This window comes from Pleurodeles waltl, chromosome 2_1 (genome assembly GCF_031143425.1).
Source record: "Pleurodeles waltl isolate 20211129_DDA chromosome 2_1, aPleWal1.hap1.20221129, whole genome shotgun sequence".
NCBI classification, from domain to species: Eukaryota; Metazoa; Chordata; class Amphibia; order Caudata; family Salamandridae; genus Pleurodeles; species Pleurodeles waltl.
Genome location: NC_090438.1, coordinates 787,670,126 through 787,687,776, shown reverse-complemented (window position 1 = coordinate 787,687,776; position 17,651 = coordinate 787,670,126).

Here is a 17,651-nt window from a genome sequence, read left to right as displayed (position 1 = left end):
GCTGTATTCCAGAACCTATTGTTGTTTGAGAGGAGACAGTAACACCCAGCTATAGGAGCATTAGAACGTGCTATTTTCAATAAATATATTACTCAGCCTTCACCTCTGGATATCTACATTAAAAATCAAGAATAAAATAACATTTAAAAGAACGAAGGCAGTAGAAAAACAGACACCTTCATGCAAATGTAGTTACTCTGGTAATTAAAGGTGATTTTTAAAAATGATTTCTCCTTCCCCTTTGTCTTTACTGAGCAGTTTTATTTGACAATGAAGCTCATAAAAGATAGGACAGTTTTCAATCGCATTTCAGTATGACAGAGCAAGCATCTTCAAATGAGTAAATTATTTTTACCTTTTGTATTAAAATGCTATCTTTCTTTTCAGATTCAGAGTGAACAAAGAATGCCAGCTGAGATATTATCTCTAAAATGTATTCATTTCGCATCAGTCATTTGTGAAAGACAGCATTATTAAAAGAAAATAAAGATAATTAAAGCTGGCACATCTATTTTATTATTAAAATAGCAGTGGCAGCATTAAGGAAGTCTTCAGTGGACTCTTTCTCATTGGTCTTTCTTTCTTTGTCTCGTAGTCATTTCTGGTTTCCTCTACAATGGAGGTCAGTGGATTTGGGGATCTAGGGCCAGATGTATCAAAAAAGGCATTTGCGATTCGGAAATAACGATTTTTAAGAAATCGCTATTTCTGAATCGCAAAATGCAATGTCTCATATTTGCGATTCGGTAATTGCGATTTCTTAAAAATCGCAAATGCTATTACCGAATCGCGAATTGCGATACCGGCCCCATTCGCACCTATGGGCCTGTAGTCCCATATTTGCGAATTTTTTGCATTTCCCAAATTGCAAATTCCTAACTGGAATTCGCAAATTTGGGAAATGCAAACCCCAGGGTGCTGGGGGCCTAAGGCCCCCTCTGCTGCACCCCAAGAAGTTTTTTAAGGACATTTAAGGCGCACACATGCCAAAGGGGCATGTGTGCATTACATGTCAATTTTAAAAATGCATTTTTAATGCATTTTTTAAATTTGCACATGGCTACCACCAAGTTCAACTTGGTGGTAATAGCGATTCCTTAATGGCCAATTCACATTAAGGAATTGCTTGTTACAAATCGCAAATAAGGATTCCTTATTTGCGGTTTCTTATTTAGAGAATCGTAATTTGCGATTCTCTAAACAGGCTCGCAAATTTAAGGAATCGCTATTTTGGCGATTCCTTAAATTTGCGTTGCGAATGCCTTTCGTAAATACTGAAAGGCATTCTTGCATCCGCAAACGGGCATTCGCACCGTTTGTGAATGCAAAAAGGCTTGATACATCTGGCCCCTAGTCAGGTTTTAGAAGCTGCTGAATGTTTTGCTCTGTAGCATAATTGCAAATATCCCACTCAATTTTAGGAAAGCCCGAGAACTACACTGTGCTGTATCACATAAACAGATTTGTTTCTGTGGTATTTGAATTTGCCCAAGTGGATCATGGTCCTTTAATTCTTAGCGTGGAATAATATTTGCTGAAATTTCACTGACAAAATTAAACATTGTCTGGAGAAAAATGGTGAAGGCATGAAGTACTATACTACTACCACTACCTTTTACCATTGAGTGAGAAACTCAAGTACTGCAGACAAAAATCTGCTTATGTGTTGCTTCCAATGCCATTAAAAAACTTCACATACCACAGACACACATATGTTTATGTGATATAGCCAACACCGCTGACAAATTAAAAGCCTCCATTGTTTAATCTCAGCTGACCTTCTCGGTTGTTATGTTGCTGCTAACAGTTTATCTTCTACCTGGCATTCTCCAAAACCATACGATTGACGGACGGCTGGCCTCTTGCAAATTTTTCACTCTGTGAAAGATTCCGGTTAAACATATTGAAGAATATATATATTTTTTCATCGAACAGTACAAAACTTTCAGGGGAGAGGGCCATTGAAGAGTTTTATATGTAAATCAAACATGCTTGAGCTCTTAGTTTGAAGCAATGCAAATGACTACATCATTATGTATTGACATTTTTATGGCGGTGCATTCGAATTTGTAATCTGATGTTTCATCTCAGTATATCTCGGTCGCCATTGCCATAATTGGGTTATAAATTGTTTTGCAACATAATGAGATTACCTTTTTCCTTTGGTATGAGTTTATAAATCTTTGTTGGTATGCAATACACACTATAACCAAAATGCAAATTAGAAAATAATCTTAGTTCCAGAGATCTGTTTCCATGAGTATTTAGTGGTGAATCTGCAATTGCCATGGACTGTTTTCCTATATTGTATTCTCTGCAGATACCTGGTGGTATCTCACTGGAGGTCTCAGGAATTGGAGATTTCACACTTGGACCATGAAATGGAGATGCTCAGTTCCCAAGGGGCTTTTGATTGCTCTGCCTATTGGTGAGTCGTTAACAAACGGGTGAATCAGCTGGGAAATTATGACATTGTTTGTAGATACGAGTGCATTTTTCTGAAATGGAATTTCATTGAAAAAGCAGATGCAAGTGTCAGCTCATAGGATTGCCCAGGGTGTCAAATTTGAAGTTAAGCATCTTTCCAAACCAGCAGAACAGTTCATGACCTACACGTCCCCCTCAGAATGAGTGACGCCACTCCTGAGACTCCTGAGTAGGAAAATAGTTTCACAATGCAACCAAGGCGCCCAGACGGAGCTCCTGCTCTTCTAGAACACAGAGAAGCCTAGGATGCTGCCTTTGTGAAACCTGCACAATTTAGTTCGAATCACTGTTATCACGACATGGGATTGAAGAGACAACTGTTACACATGCAAAATAATTGAGTTTGGGTTCACAAGGAGTGGATTGGACTACAAACATGTATACTTGGGACTAGATATATCTAGATTTGCAACAAAGCAATCCAGTGCAGCAAGATAACTTGCTGTGCTGCACAGCGTCAAATGAAGAGAGAGCAAGAATGTGCCATAATTACTAACTTGGAGCCAAGCACTAATGCAAGCACCTTTGTGCCATGGTACAAGAGTGCCTGCGTTACAATCTGGATTTTTTTTTTGCAGGAAAGGACAACTTCCTCCGCAATAATAATCCTTAGAGGCATGGTTGATGTGTTTTCAGTGATACGTAGAAAGAGAGAAAGTAAGGAGTGTGATGAGTGTACATGTGTGCATGTGCTTGTGTGCTTAGATCCTTGATGTGAGTTGTAACTGAACTTCCAGAAACCTGAAACAATGTGCCTCCTCTAATGTGAATCAGTTTAATTTAAGATCTTATGTTTCACTTACATCATATGCTCTGACCTGTTACCCCTTCATGGAAAGCAGGTGAAATAAAGCTTATGGATATAAAAGCATTGGCAAGACAAATTGGTCTTGCCTTTGAAAGGCTTAAGCTTATGTGTCATGATGCTACGGCTGTGATCAATTGTTTTCACTTTTTATTTATGATTCCAAGGAGGAGGCGACCTTTTTTGGAGTGGTAAAATTAAAAAAAACAGTCCCAGGCAAAACTTCAATGACAAATGCATACTTGCATAATTTCCAACAATTCTCAATATGCCTTTCAGTTGAAATACCACCATTACACCACATAGCGTAAAAGGGATCCATTTGAGTAAGAAGCCTATTGCAGGAGCACCAGAACAACATGGATGGATAGAATGAGAGTGGATCATTTTCTTGGAATTGCTGAATGATATTCCACATAGAGGTGTCACCTGCTGCAAGTAGGATATGCCTTTGAGTGCAAAACTGGGAAAATATGCAGACATCAGCAGACATCAGCATAGCAAATCCAATTTTCACATGTAATGCCACCAAAACTAACAATTCCTGTTTCTGCCCTGTCCTTCAATATTACTAGGACCTCCATTAGTGGTATATTCAATGGAGCAAAAATACCTGAAATTTTAATGGGCCATTTGTAATTAGGCAGATGTTTGAGGATTTTACTAGTTAAAATTGCCTGGTCTCACAATCTGAAGTCAAGTGCACTGAGTTGAGCCCAGAAAAGTCAGGATACTAGTACATATCTCTTCCTGTGAAACTGCAGAAACAATTCACACCACGATCAGGGTTGGTATGAATGTAATCTTAGTGGTAAAAGTACCTAATTAATAAATAGTATGAATAGATGTAAGCAGCGTTGCCTCCTTGCTTGGTTACACTTTCATTTTCATACTTGAGACTTGGGGACAAAATATTGGTAAGAAGAATATTCATTATCTTTTAAATGAGGTGTGCTGTAATGCAGAGAGATCATGAAGATTTTAAGTGAGACCTTCCAGGATCTTCAAAAACCAATATCTCTGCATAGCAAGAAATTAAGAAATATCAACTGTAGCATAAATAAAGTTATGGATTTCAGAAAAACAAATGTAATTTTGAGTCTAAAATCAAGCAGAAATCTCTGGAAGTCATTCCCTCCTGTTCACATCTGGGATTATTTACAAATATAAAGTGACAACAGCGAATAGGTAACTGGCTGATATCAACCCTTGATGAATGTCTTCCTGCAGGGAGGTATATCCTTTCTCCCTCTATAGAGACTTATTTAGGGAATTGCCTGATGTATTGTCGTTGGTTGAAGTAAGTATATTTATCTCGTTTCCATTGCTGCCATGACACTACCCTTTACTCCATTAAACAAAGCATATGGTTGGGGTAGGGCTAAGTGTTAGATGCCCCTAGTGCTGAAGAAGGCCATTGACCATTCTGGACCTTGCTTTTGGCCAATATATGCCAAATTAAGGATTTCTGAATAATAGGCTTTCCATGAACACCCCTTTCCTTCTTTGGTTTTTAATCTTATCATTGGAAACCCTAATAAAATTGCGTAGGTAATCAACTAGGGAATTTCACCAACATCCACCGGATTACATTCACTATATTGTAAAACATATATAGAAGCTTCCAATGTTGGTTGCACCAATTCAGGCAAAGACACGCATTGAATATTGACAGTTTTTTTGGGGTAAAGCCACTAACAGTGGGTGAGGGTTCTTTGTCCGTAACAATAATGACACCATTGGTATACTTGTGACACCCATGATCCTCTCTAAAGGTATGCTAGACATTTGAGGAAGAAACAGCACGGTGTAGATGGCGAGACTCTAAATTAAATAAGCTTAGGCCCTTAGTGGCAATATCACAGTTCCAGTAAAATTTTAATTGTGATTCTAATCGAACTTAAGCTTTGAATGAATATGTATTTTTGCATTAAATTTTCTGAGGTTATCTGGTAGAGAGTCCCATGCTGGAAAGTAGTAAATAAACTTTCATTAGATATTAAAATTATGTTGAATTCACTGAAAACTACTTTCTTCACATTCAACACAGTATTTTGCACTACCAAAAGTCTGGATTGGCGAGATGTGGTAAGGAAGCGGTTAATGTGAGAGAATCACTGTACAGAAAAAAATGAGCCCAGAGACTGTTGTGGCAGAGTAGCAAATTTGCCACATACGAAGCAACATTGGGCCCCATGCTACCTTCTGCACTATAGGTGTTGAGCCTACTGTCAGTGGCTAGTGCCCTTGCGTCCAATTTCTTATAATACATTTCTGATCATTATTGAGGTTTTTGTGTTACTTAGGGCCAGATGTAGGTACGTTGGGTTTTGTGACTCGCAAATTGCTAGTCAGAGTGACTCGCAATTTGCAATTCGCAAAACCTTATTCACAACAATGTCCCTGATACTGTTTGCGACTCGCAAGGGGGTCGCAAATGCCCACCTCATCAATATTCATGAGGTGGGTTGCAATTTGCGACCCCCTGAGAATCGCGGCACTTACAGGGATGGTGGCCTGCTGGAGACAGTAGACCACCATGTCTGTGACTGCTTTAAAATAAAGCAGGTTTTTTTTTTTTGTAATGCAGCCCGTTTTCCTTAAAGGAAAACGAGATGCATTACAAAACTAAAAAATGAAACGTTTTTTTTAAATTTTTTCAGAGCAGGCAGTGGTCCATGGGACCGCTGCCTGCTCTGGAAAAATGATTTTAAGGCCATTCACAAAGGGGAAGGGGTCCCCTGGGGACCCCTTCATTTTTGCAAATGGGTTACCATCCATTTGAAATGCGTGCTAACTGCGATTGCTTTGCAACCGCCTTCGCGGTCACAAAGCAATCCTGCATTGCACTGCGACTCACAATTAGGAAGGGGACACCCCTTCCTAATTGCGACTCGCACACCCATTTTGCGATTCGGTAACCAGGTTACCGAATCGCAAAACGGGTTTTGTGAATTGCAAAGTGCAGTTTGCACGTCGCAAACAGTGAAATTCGCTGTTTGCGATGTGCAAACTGCTTCCTACATCTGGCCCTAAAACCCTTTCTTACCTTGTGAGGCCTATGTATTACTAAATCCCTTTTTTACCTTCTGGTTGTGGGGTTATTAAAAAAAAGATTGTCCCTACGCAAGACCAAAACGCAAAACCTGAATATGAGATCAGATGAACTCAGATGAATTCTGTGGCACCTCAAAACGTCCATGCAATTAGACTGTTAGTAAACACAAGAGGCTTGTTCACGAATGAGCTGCTAATTTCGAGTGCAAATTGCGCACCTGAAAATGTGTCATAGTGCTGAGTTTGTAAATTACTGCAGGTGCAATTTGAACCTGATCTTGAGCTTGCTGGAAATGACCCATAGATAGGCATGTTATTTCCTATTTCTGCAATCCGTAACAGTGCATTTCTACTATTTTCTCCAGCGATAGGCACAAAGAGCAAACATTCGCTGTTTGCACAATATACAAAAATGCCCTGATTATAGGGGCAGGGGCAAAGTTAGCAGATAGGCGTCTGTAGTGAATAAACGACATTGACTTTCAGTGTTTCTGAACAATTTCAAAATGAGAAGTAACATCAAACTTTGTTTGGCAGAAGAGCAGGCAGTTTATCAACTTATTTGAACAACTGCTGTAATGCCTTGCAAGCTAGTTACAATTTATAGTCACAACTAATCACTAACATTACGGTGCATGATATTAATAAACAAATTCAAATGGACCCGTCATATTTAATGTGCATACAGTGTAACACTATCACCCATCATTAAATGTGCCAATTGCTCCCGGGAATTCATGTGTTAATTAGGAGTAAGTCTACATTGATTTAATTGTATATTCTCTTGACAAGATCAGTCTTTCTTTTACACCTTCCCATGAAGGTATTTATTCTGCATTAAACAGAGCAGAGTCTCTGCAATCTAAAATTCCCGGAGGTTTGTCATAAAAATGAATAATTTTAACTGAGCCTCAATCTGACAAGCCGATCTCATTAACGCAGTTCTTAAATCAAATGCAGAACACTAAAGGAGCACGCTAGACCCATAAGGCGAAAATTAATACTCCCTTCTAGAGTTATTCTCTTTTTCTGAGTGCCTTGAATACAGGCTCATCATGTCACAGTGGATTTTCTGAATCTGTGTACTCATAAACTGTATTAGACGACAAGTAAACATCAAAACGTGTTAGAAAAGTACAGTAGACCTGCGGCTGAGTGATGAAGAGGCAAAAATTGAGCAACGATTATTTGAAAAATTCTTCATGCTAGGTTTGTGGACATAGTGACACAAGATTCTAGTGGTCTTGATGAGTAATAATAAAAAAAATGCCAATTTCTGGAGGAAAGTGTAAACATGGAGTACAGTCCGACTCCTTCGCCATGGGGGGGGGTAGCACCTTAAAACGAAATTCAGCAGGCGATCCTTCTTTGTACTTAGAGTTTATTCCAGACATTGGAAAACTTTCAGTTCCCTACAAAGTCCAAAGGAGAACCTTGGTGCAAAAAAACACATTATCCCATGCAAAAGTATATCAATTGTTAAAGCATATGGTCAGTGACCCAAGGGTAGGTCGCTCCCCCTGCCGCTGCAGCTCCTCCAGGTTCCTGAGTTCCTGAGACCCACCTCACAGTAAGTACCCCCCACCTCCCAGCCCCTCGCTCTGCCCTGCGCTACTCACCCTCTCTCCTGCTTCTTTTCTTCTTTTCTTCTTCTCTGTTCTTCTGTTCTTCCTCCTCGCTCCTCGTCTGTAATCTTCTTCTGTACTCTTCTTTCCCTGTCTTCACTCTACTTCTCTTCTTCCTCATCTTCTTCTGTGTTCTCCTGCCCTCTGTTCTTCCTTTTCTGTATCTTCTTCTGTATCTTCTTCTGTATCTTCTTCTGTGTTCTTCTGTGTTCTTCCGGTCTTCCTTTCTTCTCTCCTTCCGGTCTTCTGATCTTCCTTTCTTCTCTCCTTCCGGTCTTCTGTTCTTCTGTTCTTCTTGTCTTCTGTTCTTCTTGTCTTCTTGTCTTCTGTTCTTCTTGTCTTCTGACTTCGGCTCTTCTGCCTCCTCCGTCCTCTTCCCCCCGTGCCTGCCCTCCTGCTCCTGCCTCATCCCCATCCCCCACTCGCATCCCCCTCTCTATCTCCCCTATCTAACCCGTTCACTATCTACCTCCCGCACTCCTCCTATCTACCTATCTCTCTATCTCTCTATCCCACTATCTAACTCCCTCACTCTCCACCTCCTCCTATCTTCCTATCTCTCTATCTATTTCCCTATCTATCGATTTCCCTATCTATTTTCTCTATCTATTTCTCTATCTCTCCCCCCCTCCCTCACCCCTTCTATTACCTATCTTCCTATCCTCTCACTCTACCTCTCACCCTCACCCACCTCTACAACCCCCCCTCCCCTATCTTCTCAACCCTACTCCTATCTTTCTCCCCTATCTCCTAAACCTCCTAACACTCACCCCCCTCCACCCTTATACCCCCCTCCCCAGCTCTTCTCACTCTACCTGTCCCCCCCCCCTCGCGCTTTCCCGCCGCGACCTCCTGCACGCCCCCGCCCCCCAGCTCCCATTCGCCCCCACCTGACCCCTCCCCCACCTCCTACCTCATATGGCGGCCGCTGCGCGACAGTGGTAGCGACCCCTGACCCAAGGGTAGGTCGCTCCCCCTGCCGCTGCAGCTCCTCCAGGTTCCTGAGTTCCTGAGACCCACCTCACAGTAAGTACCCCCCCACCTCCCAGCCCCTCGCTCTGCCCTGCGCTACTCACCCTCTCTCCTGCTCCTGCTTCTTTTCTTCTTTTCTTCTTCTCTGTTCTTCTGTTCTTCCTCCTCACTCCTCGTCTGTAATCTTCTTCTGTACTCTTCTTTCCCCCGTCTTCACTCTACTTCTCTTCTTCCTCATCTTCTTCTGTGGTCTCCTGCCCTCTGTTCTTCGTTTTCTGTATCTTCTTCTGTATCTTCTTCTGTATCTTCTTCTGTGTTCTTCTGTGTTCTTCTGTGTTCTTCCGGTCTTCCTTTCTTCTCTCCTTCCGGTCTTCTGTTCTTCTGTTCTTCTGTTCTTCTTGTCTTCTGTTCTTCTTGTCTTCTTGTCTTCTGTTCTTCTTGTCTTCTGACTTCGGCTCTTCTGCCTCCTCCGTCCTCTTCTCCCCGCGCCTGCCCTCCTGCTCCTGCCTCATCCCCCTCCCCCACTCGCATCCCCGTCTCTATCTCCCCTATCTAACCCGTTCACTATCTACCTCCCCCACTCCTCCTATCTACCTATCTCTCTATCGCTCTATCCCACTATCTAACTCCCTCACTCTCCACCTCCTCCTATCTTCCTATCTCTCCATCTATTTCCCTATCTATCGATTTCCCTATCTATTTTCTCTATATATTTCTCTATCTCTCCCCCCCTCTCCCCCTCTATTACCTATCTTCCTATCCTCTCACTCTACCTCTCACCCTCACCCACCTCTACAACCCCCCCTCCCCTATCTTCTCAACCCTACTCCTATCTTTCTCCCATATCTCCTAAACCTCCTAACACTCACCCCCCTCCACCCTTATACCCCCCTCCCCCAGCTCTTCTCACTCTACCTGTCCCCCCCTCCCTCGCGCTTTCCCGCCGCGACCTCCTGCACGCCCCCGCCCCCCAGCTCCCATTCGCCCCCACCTGACCCCTCCCCCCCTCCTACCTCATATGGCGGCCGCTGCGCGACAGTGGTAGCGACCCCTGACCCAAGGGTAGGTCGCTCCCCCTGCCGCTGCAGCTCCTCCAGGTTCCTGAGTTCCTGAGACCCACCTCACAGTAAGTACCCCCCACCTCCCAGCCCCTCGCTCTGCCCTGCGCTACTCACCCTCTCTCCTGCTTCTTTTCTTCTTTTCTTCTTCTCTGTTCTTCTGTTCTTCCTCCTCGCTCCTCGTCTGTAATCTTCTTCTGTACTCTTCTTTCCCCCGTCTTCACTCTACTTCTCTTCTTCCTCATCTTCTTCTGTGGTCTCCTGCCCACTGTTCTTCGTTTTCTGTATCTTCTTCTGTATCTTCTTCTGTATCTTCTTCTGTGTTCTTCTGTGTTCTTCCGGTCTTCCTTTCTTCTCTCCTTCCGGTTTTCTGATCTTCCTTTCTTCTCTCCTTCTGGTCTTCTGTTCTTCTGTTCTTCTGTTCTTCTTGTCTTCTGTTCTTCTTGTCTTCTTGTCTTCTGTTCTTCTTGTCTTCTGACTTCGGCTCTTCTGCCTCCTCCGTCCTCTTCTCCCCGCGCCTGCCCTCCTGCTCCTGCCTCATCCCCCTCCCCCACTCGCATCTCCCTCTCTATCTCCCCTATCTAACCCGTTCACTATATACCTCCCCCACTCCTCCTATCTACCTATCTCTCTATCTCTCTATCCCACTATCTAACTCCCTCACTCTGCACCTCCTCCTATCTTCCTATCTCTCTATCTATTTCCCTATCTATCGATTTCCCTATCTATTTTCTCTATCTATTTCTCTATCTCTCCCCCCCTCACCCCATCTATTACCTATCTTCCTATCCTCTCACTCTACCTCTCATCCTCACCCACCTCTACAACCCCCCCTCCCCTATCTTCTCAACCCTACTCCTATCTTTCTCCCCTATCTCCTAAACCTCCTAACACTCACCCCCCTCCCCCAGCTCTTCTCACTCTACCTGTCCCCCCCTCCCTCGCGCTTTCCCGCCGCGACCTCCTGCACGCCCCCGCCCCCCAGCTCCCATTCGCCCCCACCTGACCCCTCCCCCCCCTCCTACCTCATATGGCGGCCGCTGCGCGACAGTGGTAGCGACCCTTGACCCAAGGGTAGGTCGCTCCCCCTGCCGCTGCAGCTCCTCCAGGTTCCTGAGTTCCTGAGACCCACCTCACAGTAAGTACCCCCCACCTCCCAGCCCCTCGCTCTGCCCTGCGCTACTCACCCTCTCTCCTGCTCCTGCTTCTTTTCTTCTTTTCTTCTTCTCTGTTCTTCTCTTCTTCCTCCTCGCTCCTCGCCTGTAATCTTCTTCTGTACTCTTCTTTCCCCTGTCTTCACTCTACTTCTCTTCTTCCTCATCTTCTTCTGTGTTCTCCTGCCCTCTGTTCTTCGTTTTCTGTATCTTCTTCTGTATCTTCTTCTGTATCTTCTTCTGTATCTTCTTCTGTATCTTCTTCTGTGTTCTTCTGTGTTCTTCTGTGTTCTTCCGGTCTTCCTTTCTTCTCTCCTTCCGGTCTTCTGATCTTCCTATCTTCTCTCCTTCCGGTCTTCTGTTCTTCTGTTCTTCTGTTCTTCTTGTCTTCTGTTCTTCTTGTCTTCTTGTCTTCTGTTCTTCTTGTCTTCTGACTTCGGCTCTTCTGCCTCCTCCGTCCTCTTCTCCCCGCGCCTGCCCTCCTGCTCCTGCCTCATCCCCCTCCCCCACTCGCATCCCCCTCTCTATCTCCCCTATCTAACCCGTTCACTATCTACCTCCCCCACTCCTCCTATCTACCTATCTCTCTATCTCTCTATCCCACTATCTAACTCCCTCACTCTCCACCTCCTCCTATCTTCCTATCTCTCTATCTATTTCCCTATCTATCGATTTCCCTATCTATTTTCTCTATCTATTTCTCTATCTCTCGACCCCCTCACCCCCTCTATTACCTATCTTCCTATCCTCTCACTCTACCTCTCACCCTCACCCACCTCTACACCCCCCCTCCCCTATCTTCTCAACCCTACTCCTATCTTTCTCCCCTATCTCCTAAACCTCCTAACACTCACCCCCCTCCACCCTTATACCCCCTCCCCCAGCTCTTCTCACTCTACCTGTCCCCCTCCCTCGTGCTTTCCCGCCGCGACCTCTTGCACGCCCCCGCCCCCCAGCTCCCATTCGCCCCCACCTGACCCCTCCCCCCCACCTACCTCATATGGCGGCCGCTGCGCGACAGCGCGCCGGAGGCGCGCCAGAGGCAAGCCCGTCTGCGCCCGTCCGCACCTGTCCCGCGCCCAGCGCCACAACCCCTGGTCCCCAGCTCTCCCAAGCCCGCTGACCCGCTACGACCCCACCACCCTCCACACCCTCAACCCAGGACGCTCCAACACTTGCTTCTAAGCTCACCGCAAACGCACCCATGGACCCTTCGCCTGCAACTCCTGCAAACGCACCTTCCACCACGCAACAACCATGACCACCAGCCCACGCGCCATCAACCACCTCAAGTGCCTCCTAGTCAACGCTCGCTCCGTCCACAAACACGCCGTTGAACTCTGGGACCTCCTGGACTCCATAGCACCGGACGTCGCCTTCATCACGGAGACCTGAATGAACGCCTCCTCGGCCCCTGACATCGCCACTGCCATCCCCGAAGGCTACAAGATCTCCAGAAAAGACCGCACCAACCAGGTAGGAGGAGGTATCGCCATCGTCTTCAAAGACTCCATCAGCCTCTCCACCTCCACCGAAGACAACCCTCTCGCCGCTGAACACCTGCATTTTCAGATTTGCACCGATCCGAGGACCACCCTCAGAGGATCCCTCATCTACCGTCCTCCCGGGCCACGCGCCCCTTTCAGCGACGCCATCGCCGACTTCATCTCCCCGCACGCCCTCGCCTCGCCGGACTACATCCTCCTAGGTGACCTCAACTTCCATCTGGAACAAAACAACAACCCCAACACCACCACCCTGCTCGACAACCTCGCCAACCTCGGCCTCAAACAACTGGTGAACACCGCCACCCACATCGCCGGACACACGCTTGACCCCATCTTCTCTGCCAGCAAACACGTCTTCTTCAGCCACGCCTCCGCCCTACACTGGACCGACCACAGTTGCGTCCACTTCACATTCCGACGCGAGACCCGCCACCTCCGCACCCAACCCATCCCTCGTCGACAGTGGAACAAGATCCCCGAAGAGCAACTCTTCTCCGCACTCGCCGCCAACCAACCCACCCTCACCACCGACCCCAACGACGCAGCCCTCAACCTCACAAACTGGATCTCCAACTGCGCAGACATCCTTGCTCCCCTCAAACGCACGCATCGACAGACCAACACCAAAAAACCTCTCTGGTTCTCTGACACCCTCAAAGAATCAAAGAAAACTTGTCGCGCCCTTGAGAAAGCCTGGCGTATGGACCGCACCGCTGACAACATGACCGCCCTCAAGAACGCTACCCGCGAACACCACCACCTGATCCGCGCCGCCAAAAGGAACTTTTTCACCGACAGACTGGACAAAAACAGACACAACAGCAGAGAACTCTTCAGCATCGTCAAGGAGTTCTCCAACCCCAGCGCCAACGCCGTCACACCCTCACAGGATCTGTGCGAATCCCTCGCCACTTTCTTCCATCGCAAGATTAGCGACCTCCACGACAGCTTCGGACACCAGACCCAACCAAACACCACCGAACCGGCATCCACGGCCATCACCCTCAACAACTGGTCCCACATCAACACGGAAGAAACCAAATCCATCATGAACTCTATCCACTCCGGCGCCCCTTCGGACCCCTGCCCGCACTTCATCTTTAACAAAGCCGACAACATCATCGCCCCGCACCTCCAGACCGTCATCAACTCTTCTTTTTCTTCTGCTACCTTCCCCGAATGCTGGAAACACGCCGAAGTCAACGCCCTACTAAAGAAACCTACGGCTGACCCGAACGACCTGAAAAACTTCCGCCCCATCTCTCTTCTGCCTTTCCCAGCCAAAGTAATAGAGAAGACCGTCAACAAACAGCTGACCACCTTCCTGGAAGACAACAACCTGCTCGACCCCTCACAAACCGGATTCCGAACCAACCACAGCACTGAAACCGCCCTCATCTCAGTCACTGACGACATCAGAACCCTGATGGACAACGGTGAAACAGTCGCCCTCATTCTGCTTGACCTCTCGGCTGCCTTTGACACCGTCTGTCACCGCACCCTAATCACCCGCCTCCGCTCCACCGGAATCCAAGGCCAGGCCCTGGACTGGATCGCCTCCTTCCTCTCAAACCGCTCCCAAAGAGTTTACCTCCCTCCGTTTCGCTCAGAACCCACTGAGATCATCTGCGGCGTACCCCAAGGCTCATCACTCAGCCCGACACTCTTCAATGTCTACATGAGCCCCCTCGCCAACATCGTACGCAAGCACGACATCATCATCACCTCCTACGCCGACAACACGCAACTTATACTCTCCCTCACCAAGGACCCCGCCAGCGCCAAGACCAACCTACAAGAGGGTATGAAGGACGTCGCAGATTGGATGAGGCTCAGCCGCCTAAAGCTGAACTCTGAAAAAACGGAAGTCCTCATCCTCGGCAACACCCTGTCCGCCTGGGACGACTCCTGGTGGCCCACAGCCCTCGGCACCGCACCGACCCCCACAGACCACGCCCGCAACCTCGGCTTCATCTTGGACCCTCTTCTCACCATGACCAAGCAAGTCAACGCCGTGTCCTCCGCCTGCTTCCTCACCCTCCGCATGCTCCGCAAGATCTTCCGCTGGATCCCCGCCGACACCAGAAAAACCGTGACCCGCGCCCTCGTCACGAGCCGCCTGGACTACGGCAACACCCTCTACGCCGGGACCACAGCCAAACTCCAAAATCGCCTGCAACGCATTCAAAACGCCTCGGCCCACCTCATCCTCGACATACCCCGCAGCAGCCACATCTCCGCACACCTGAGACACCTGCACTGGCTCCCAGTCAGAAAAATGATCACCTTCCGACTTCTCACCCACGCACACAAAGCCCTCCACGACAAGGGACCGGAACACCTCAACAGACACCTCAGCTTCTACGTCCCCACCCGCCTCCTCCGCTCCTCTGGCCTCGCACTCGCTGCTGTCCCTCGCATCCGCCGCTCCACGGCGGGTGGGAGATCTTTCTCCTTCCTGGCGGCCAAGACCTGGAACTCCCTCCCCACCAGCCTCAGGACCACCCAGGACCACTCCGCTTTCCGGAGACTCCTAAAGACCTGGCTGTTCGAGCAGCGATAACCCCCCCTTTTCCCCTAGTGCCTTGAGACCCGCACGGGTGAGTAGCGCGCTTTATAAATGTTAATGATTTGATTTGATTTGATATGGCATAACACACAAAATAATGGGGGCCCCTTGCAAAATTTGATGAGGGGGTCTGAGTGTAAATGGGAGGCTTACTCAAGGGTTGTGAGCCCCCTCGAAGGTTTGGGGGGGACATTGCACTGTAGGGGTCTGTGTTACACTTCTGACAATGCTTACTATGCATCACACACACCATTGAGTGCCCCTTTATGCTGAAGTGCAACTAAAATAGCCGACACAAAAATTCTCACAATTAAATAAAGAACTTCCTAATTTGATTGGTAAACTATACATACTCCATGCTTGTACGGGATGCTATATTATGTGTATTTCTATAAGGCACTATCACCCATGAGGGTATCCTGGTGCTGAGCAGGTGTGTGGGCCTAGCCCGACCTATGGTAGGTTTCTTAATTGAAACACCAGGTCTTCAGACTCTTGCAGAATTCAAGAAGAAAGGAGGAAGATCTAATGTCAAGTGGCAGGTAATTCCATGCTTTAAGAGCAACATAAGGGAATGCCCATCCTCCTGATCTGGTTCTTTGTATGTGTGGGATGTGTGGGGGGCTTCCTTTTACTTTAGAGGCCTCTATTACGCCTCTAACAACTGTTGTTATGCATCACACACATCATTGAGTGGCCCTTTATGCTGAAATGAATCTGAAATAGCTGAGACAAAAATTCTCACAATTTAATAACGATCTTCCTACGTTGTTCTCTAAGCTATACATGTTCCATGCATGTACAGAATGCTATGTTATGTGTATTTCTAAAAGGCACTATCACTCTCAAGGGTTCCTGGTGCTAGGCATGTGTGTGGGCCTACCCATCCCCCCATAGTAGGTTGCTTAATTGAAATGCCAGGTCTTCAGGTTCTTGCAGAATTCAAGAAGAAAGAAGGAAGATCTGATGTGGAGTGGCAAGTCATTCCATGCCTTAGAAGCGATATAAGAAAATGCCCAACCTCCTGATCTGGCTCTGTGCATGCATGGGATATGTGCGAGTAGGAGTCCTGCAGAGTGGAGGTGTCTGGCTAGTTGGTGGAAGGAGATATGACTGTTCAGATAGGTGGGACCTGAGTTGTACAGTGCCTGAAACGTGAGGAGGTTGAATGAGCAATTCTGTGTGCCTGGAGCCAGTGTAGCTCCCTGAGATGTGGTGTGATGTCAGTTCTGTGTGGGAGGATAAGGATGAGTTTGGATTGCAATTTGTAGATTGTTTTTCAGTCTTCTAGAGAGTTGCCTGTGAATCCTGGCATAGAGGGTCGTCCCATAGAACAATTTGGTGATGAATAAGGAGTGAGTGACAGTTTTTCTAGTGCTGTTTGGGAGACAATTGAAGATCTCCAGGGTCTGGAAGCAGGATGAAGTGATTGCGTTAACTTGTACGGTCATGTCTAGTCTGCTGTCAATGATTATTCCAAGGTTCCTGGTGTAGGTTCTGGGTGTCGGTCTGAGTTTGGCAATCCACCCGATGAAATTCCATTGTGAGGTGTTCTTGTCCGTGATCACTACTTCTGTCTTTTCAGTTTGAGCTTGTGACAGTTGGCTTTCATCCAGTTAGCAACTTTGGTCGTGTAGGCAGTGAACTTGTTTCTTGTGTTGGGTGTCTTGCCCATTTGGAAAAGTATGAGTTGTTTGTCATCTGCATAGGAGAGGATGTTGATGTCATGTGCACAGATGACGTTGGCCAAAGGGATCAAGTATGTGTTGAAAAAGGTGGGGCTGAGGGATGAGCCTTGATACACTCCGCAGATGAGCTTCAGACTTCTGAGGAGTAAGGTGACAGTCTGATAGCTTGTGTTCTATCTTGTTAGAAACTGGGTCTCTAGTCGGCAGTGGTATGCACCCTGTCCAAGTAGGGAACACAATTCTAGTCAAGGTAAGTCACAACACAACCTAAATTATCCTGTGCTCATCTTCTAGATGTTTGGCACAGAGCAGGCAAACTTAACTTAGAAGGCAACGTGTAAAGTATTTGTCCAATAACTCATACAGTAATACAATGAAAACACCCCAAATGTACTCCATACCAGTGTAGAAAAATAGATAATATTTTATTTGAGTGAAATTAAGAACAAGATATCAAGAATCCAATATACACAAGTAAAGTCATGAATTTTACAAGACTGAATCCCATTATAGCGCTTAGACACACAATAACTTCAACTGAGGCTTTTACAATGTCTTGACGGGGTCATTCCCAACAGTACAACGCCACTCGTGAGGAAGTGTGGGCTGGTCATGGAGTCGCTTGGACCCCAGACACAGTACCTTTGGAAAACGAGGAAACAGAGACATTTGATGGAGTCGGGGAGATGTGGCATCACTGGAACTGGTACGGCAGCAGTTCCTTACTG